Here is a 6,268-nt window from a genome sequence, read left to right as displayed (position 1 = left end):
TCTTTACTCTGAAACCACAGCAGCAAAGAAAAAACTTTTACAAACAAAAAAGTTTCAACAACAGAACTAGATAAAGTTCAATGTCAATGCAAGGGGAACTCCCCAAACCATCATGGAGGATAGGTCATACCCTGCAGGGGACCAATGAGCAGGGACCCTCCTTTATATATGTCCATTACTCTAACGCCAACCCCTCTTTCTTTGCTGCTGACACCACAGAGCTAAGTCACCCCTTTCAGTTGTGTCTTACATTGTTTGTCAGTAGTAGGCTTTATTAGTTTGAATATGGCATATATGGTAAATATGTGTTAATTACCTTTTATTATAAAGGAATTTGTGTATTTGATACAATGTATCTGGATAGCCGCGTGCGGCCGTTGGTTTCATTTTGGTGTCTTTCAAAAAGAAAATATGTATTATGCTCATACTTCCTGTTTCAGCTGAAGCAGTGGTGCAATGGATGAATTTAGGGAGCTCTCTAATTTATTTCTTCTTTAAAAATTTCTCGCGTTTGTAAACTCAGGTGTTTCTAGTGCATTAATCAACTTGCTCCCGGCGTGCGCGAGAGCAGTGTTGTTTACACTGTTCCCTCTTCATTTCGCCTGTTTGAATTCGTGCCCCTTGACAGATTTATGGTCACCTGGGGATTCCAGGTGCTGCAGGCTTTGGGTTCGGCCTGCCCCTGTGGCTTATGTTTGTAACAAAAGCCTCTGTTTCAGTACTGAGCCAAGTTAGCTCAAATATAGAGCTGCAGGTCTCCCATGCAGGAAGACCCGGGTTCGCGGCCGACCAGCGCATGTTTATTTGTATATTTTAAGATTAGATATTTTAATTGTTATATTTTAAATAATTGTATTTTACAGTGGAGGTATTTGATTGTCACCTTTTTTGCTCAGTTGAGCAGGGATTTCCTAATGGGCATTTGGTTGGTTCATGACTTCTTCAGAAAGATTATAGCACAAACATTTTAATAGTAAAAATGTGGTTTTGTTAAATGTTTGTAATTTCGTATCCCTGGTGACACAACACATTTCCTTACCTTTAGTGCTGGAAAGAAAGAATGTTTACTGATAGACTGTGGGTTTGTTAGGTCAAAGTCTGACCATCCAGCGCAAGAGCCCGATGCACTGCCAGTCTGCAGTTTTATTTTATTTTCTTTGTTTATTTATTCATTTACTTATTTCTTAAGTTATGTGCTTTGCCTTCACTGTAGGTGCCATAAGTTCGGTTTCAGGTTCAGCCTGATTCTATTGCGAGGTTACCCCCTCGTGTACTGCTGATTATCACACCCTGCTCGGGCGAGCAGTTGGAGGTGCACTTGCTCAGTGTATCCTACCTTCAACTTGACAGTTTTCTTTTGTTTGGGTTATCTTCCCTGGAAAGGTGCAGTCACCTGCTCGGTGGCAAGGTTGCCTGGGGTTTCTGCGAGGGGTCCCCTTGTATACGGCTGTGTCCACACCCTGCTAGGGTGAGCAGTTGAGGTACACTTGCTCAGTGTTTCCTCCCTTAAAGTGTGCAACTTGGGTAATTACCTTAACTGGCATGCACCCTAACCTGCTCGGTTTCAGGCTCTGCCTGAGTTCTAATGCGAGGTTACCCCCTCGTGTACTGCTGATTATCACGCCCTGCTCGGGCGAGCAGTTGGAGGTGCACTTGCTCAGTGTATTCCTTCCTTAAGGTCGGCAGCTTTGTTTAGGTGCTGCATATGGCTGACGCCATTGTTTGGTCTTGTAGGCGTGCAGTAACCTGCTCGGTTTCAGGCTTCGCCTTGTTCCTACTGCGAGGTGCTCCCTCGTGTACTATTGGTTGCCTCACCCTGCTGGGGTGAGCAGTTGAGGTGCACTTGCTCAGTGTACGCTTTGATAAACAATATGTTTAAGTGTTGACTGGAACACATTTGCGTTTTTTTCAGAATTGTCAGTGGCCCAGAAAGCTCAGTGAGTATCAGCTTATATAAGGGCCGGGGATTCGGTCCCCTGTGAGGGCGTAACCCCTCTTCTTTGGATATTTTATATATATTTCATATATTATATATTCTTTATTTATTAAGTGCTTTAAAGAAAAGAGTGTGGAAGTGGTTGTAAACAGACCCATATGGGGTTGTACCTTCCTCTCTAACCATCTCTCTGGTGTTATCATTCATCTTTTAGTTAAAAATTCTGTCACCCTTTACCTTAGTTAGTTTCAGGACAACTCAGTCCTTTCCTTAGGTTTTGATTCCCGACCTCAATTGCTCCACCCAATACCAGTGCTGATTAAGCTACAGTATTTTCTCTCAACATGAGGAAGAATAAAGATGATGCGTTATGCCTCTATTGAGGTCTGTAGGGCTTAAGGCTCTCTTTAGTGGGGACGTTTGTTCTCCCCTACTTTTGTCCCATTGGACATTCCTTATTCTTTTGGTTTCTGGTGGAGACAGGGTCAGCTCGAGGGTAACCGTTCAGTTTTTTACATGACAAGTTGAGCAACCAGGTTTTACTTGGATGGAGTGTTTGGAAACACTTGATGGTATCAGTTAGACGAGTTGCCAAATAATAACTTGCTGGCGCCTGCCTCATGTTTTTCCTCCCAAAGCTTGGCCTATGGTTCAGCTAACCGTCTAACAGTGTGTTGCAACTTCTCCTCTGCTCGAGGAGTACACGCAGGCTTCTGTACCCTCATGAGCGTTGCTTAACCTCTTTAGAGTGCTGTTTTCATATCCGTGCTGACCGTTCTGATACAGGTTCCTAATTTTGGAAAGGTCTACATCAGTCTTTTATCCTGCTGAGATCGATAAGTGAACACCTCACACCACACAACGCTCGTAGTAGTGTTAAGCACCACTCATATACCTGAGGGTTCGTAGTACTGTATAAGTACTGTTTTGCTATGGACAATGTGCTTAGTTTTTCCTTCCCCTGATTCCCTTAGTGGCCAGTCAGCCTCACATGAATACAGTGACTCAGACCTCAGGGTTTGAGGGGACAGTGGTCCCAGATTTCTTCTCAACCTTGCATGTACAGGGCATTGATAATTATCCAGAGTTCATTCCCCCTCAATCCCCTTCCTGCCATCCTTGGGGGAGATTGCATCATAATATTACACCTCTGGGAGTATCCAATGGTTTCAGTTTTTTCCTTTTTACAGGAGTTCTGGCGGGTGACCAGTGCAGACTCGCACTGAGCATTTCCCTCCCGTCTGTTACTTTCCTTTGTGCTAATCTCTGGTATTTCAATAAGTTAACTGGAGTCTGTCCAGTCAGGGGATTGGTTAGAGGCGCTAGTGGGTATTTATTTCTCTTAACGGTGTAAAGCGGGGCTTTAATGTGGTCCTCAGGGTAGTTTTCTTTCTGGATTGCAAGGTTTTTCCTTTGGATAAGTGGGGGAGGTTTCTCCTCTTTTGGGAAGGCTCAATATCCCTTGGTGGGATAGAGGGGTCTGGGAGTGATACTATCCCCCATCCACGTTATGACCCTCTATCACGATGCGTTCCAGAGTCTATACATTAACTTTCAGACGGTGTCTGCCGCTACGATTACCAGAGTGCTGGGATATATATTTGGTTGATGACTTGATTATCATAGTCACCTGCATGGCAGGTGGACCTTTGGGGTTTTCACAAGAGTTTGTTTGCAGTAAGGTGCCAGCTCAGGGTGCTGTGAGCTTCAAAGATCTGCAAATTGGCTGAAATATAGGTTGGACCTCTTCTGGTGTACACCTTCAGTTTAACCATTTAGTGATCAGTTCTTTGCAGTTTAGAGTCTTGCTAAGATTTTGGAAATTTGGTGTCCTCCTTCGGTTACTTTTGATCCGCTAGGGGATTTATCACCAGGGAGGAGGGATCAAGGTTCAAGCACCGGGCATACCTACAAAGGAGTTTAGATATCACTATAATGGTAGTGATTGGATGTCGGATACATTTTTTCTTCTTGCCAAGTTTGGCCTCTTAAGGATCAGGTTTATAATATCTGCCTTTTGTCATGGTAGCAGAGTCCTTCTTCAAGAGTTCGGGAGGTCTGAGGGTCTCCGTGTTGGTGGTTTGACGGGTTTAGCTTCTCAGGTGGGGCCCTCTCTTCCATTCTGCTTCTGCCTCCAGAAGACTTCCCTCCTTAGTATACACATATGTCTGAAGACAATTGTAGATTAATTCTATTGCTTTTCAGCTCCGCTCAGGATGATTGTCCTATTACAAAATTTATAAAAATGATTTTTTACTCCCATTTTACCCTTTTGAAGATTTGTCTTTCCCTCTTGGTTCCCCAGTGTAGTTCTGTGACATGCCCTGTTTCTAATGCGATATCTTCCTTTAATGCATAGGATGGAACCTATAAGACTTTCACCCCTATGGGGTACTTTTCTTTATCTCCAGGAGAGCTAGGTGTTTGTTTTCATTGGTTTGCTTTCTAGGTCCCCAAAAATGGTACGAATTTAAGTGTTTCGAATATTTGATTGAACAACATAGGTGTTTATTTCAGATGGTTTTGTCCTAACCTATTAGTATAGGAAAACTTTGTTCAATGTTTTCCCCTCTTTTAACCAGTTGGTTTTTGTGGCCTGTAAGGAACGCTGGATTTGGCACATTCCTGTTTTTCTTGCAGTGGATTTGACTTTGCCTTATAAGACAGCTTTTCGGGCAACCTAGTCTTGGGCAATTCTCTGATTGGTCAACAGATTGATTTAATGAAAGCATTTAAAAAATGTTTCCTTTCCTATTATTTTATTATATTATCTATTATATTGGATCATTTTGTACTTACTGATGAGATGCAAGGGCTTTGAACTTGCATAATATGAGCCTCCTGTCTTGTCATAGAATGACTAATCCCCCACACTAACGTGAGATGGGGGTTTAGATTCTATTAAAGACAAGGAGGCGATTATTATCCCTCCCACCCACCCTGGATATGATATGATATGACAATTGTGATACGCATGTACACAGGTGGTTCAAGTGAGAACATTCTTTGGTTTGTTGTTCTTCCCAACCACCCACCCTTCTTGCTTGTTGTTCTTACAGGTACGAGTTGAGGTTCTGCTCAGGAGTGTGGATCGCAGTTACAAGTTCTGGAGTGCGTGATTTCGGGTGAGAAGTCCTATCCAGAAGAACTTCTTCATTGCTTCAGGCTGCGGAAAGGTTGAGATCTCCGGTTTCGCTGGATCCTTTTTCTCTGCGCTACGCAGTTCAACCGTTCCATTGGGCGTCTGGTGCAAGTCAGCTGCAGAAAGAGGGGTTGGCGTTAGAGTAATGGACATATATAAAGGAGGGTCCCTGCTCATTGGTCCCCTGCAGGGTATGACCTATCCTCCATGATGGTTTGGGGAGTTCCCCTTGCATTGACATTGAACTTTATCTAGTTCTGTTGTTGAAACTTTTTTGTTTGTAAAAGTTTTTTCTTTGCTGCTGTGGTTTCAGAGTAAAGATTGTAATGCATAATAATCGCCTCCTTGTCTTTAATAGAATCTAAACCCCCATCTCACGTTAGTGTGGGGGATTAGTCATTCTTTTTGCAAGTGTCTTTGGGCGACTTCACCTAGCTAGGGCTGCTAGCAGATTTATTGGTAACGTAGGATGTCTGTGTCTTTGTGACGTGCCTTGTATCCCAGTCAATCTGGTTGATACGCCCGGTGGGGGTGGACCCTGTGCCACTGTTGATGGGGTCTCGCTCAGTGGCTGCATTTGGGTGGGGGATTGGGTACACCCTTTATGCATAGAGTTGGCCTTTTTTTTAAGTTAGCACACGCGGCAGAGTGATGTAACTCTGTTGCGTGTGGATGCCAATAAAAGGGGCAGGTCACGTGCGCTCAATAGAGCACGGGTGGAGCACGGACGAGATTCAGAGTCTCACAAGTTTTCTGTTTGCTGGGGGGCTCACAGTGCACAGGGCGGTTCCTACTAAGGGGCCCCCATACCACATTGGCGACGAGGTGGTCGTCCATCCTGACACAGACCAGTTGCGCTATGCAGCAGTGAGAGAACATCGGTTTGTACTACAACTTTCTGTCATGGCGTGGAGCCGGCGCGTACAGCGCTTCGGCCGCCATTTTTGCCACACATGGTGCTAGAGGTTGCAGCTCCATAAAGGAGTGCGTGTGCGCCTCCCACACCTAATTTCTGGAAATCCCACAGACGCGCGGGCGGTGGACTGCATTTTGGAGGTTTTTAATCCTCCATTCATAAAAGGAAGGGGAGAGATTGTGAGACTGGGAGGCAGGGAGGAGGAGCACATGGTTCTTGTGTGTTTCTCTCTGTCACTCTCCATCCTTATTTTCCCATTTTACTCACTCATCTA

At 44.4% G+C, this 6,268-nt stretch overlaps 1 long non-coding RNA gene across 1 annotated transcript; it reads left to right on the top strand.

Annotated features, from left to right (window-relative positions):
• The first annotated feature begins 206 nt into the window (after window positions 1-206).
• On the top strand, window positions 207-5,415 carry LOC138510308 (uncharacterized). The gene is made up of 2 exons (XR_011280361.1): window positions 207-297; window positions 4,996-5,415. It is a non-coding gene; the product is annotated as an uncharacterized lncRNA (long non-coding RNA).
• Window positions 5,416-6,268: the final 853 nt, after the last annotated feature.

Source organism: Ambystoma mexicanum, chromosome 6p, assembly GCF_040938575.1.
Source record: "Ambystoma mexicanum isolate Mex_15411 chromosome 6p, UKY_AmexF1_1, whole genome shotgun sequence".
In the NCBI taxonomy this organism is placed as follows: domain Eukaryota; kingdom Metazoa; phylum Chordata; class Amphibia; order Caudata; family Ambystomatidae; genus Ambystoma; species Ambystoma mexicanum.
This window is presented reverse-complemented; position numbering and strand designations above follow the sequence as displayed.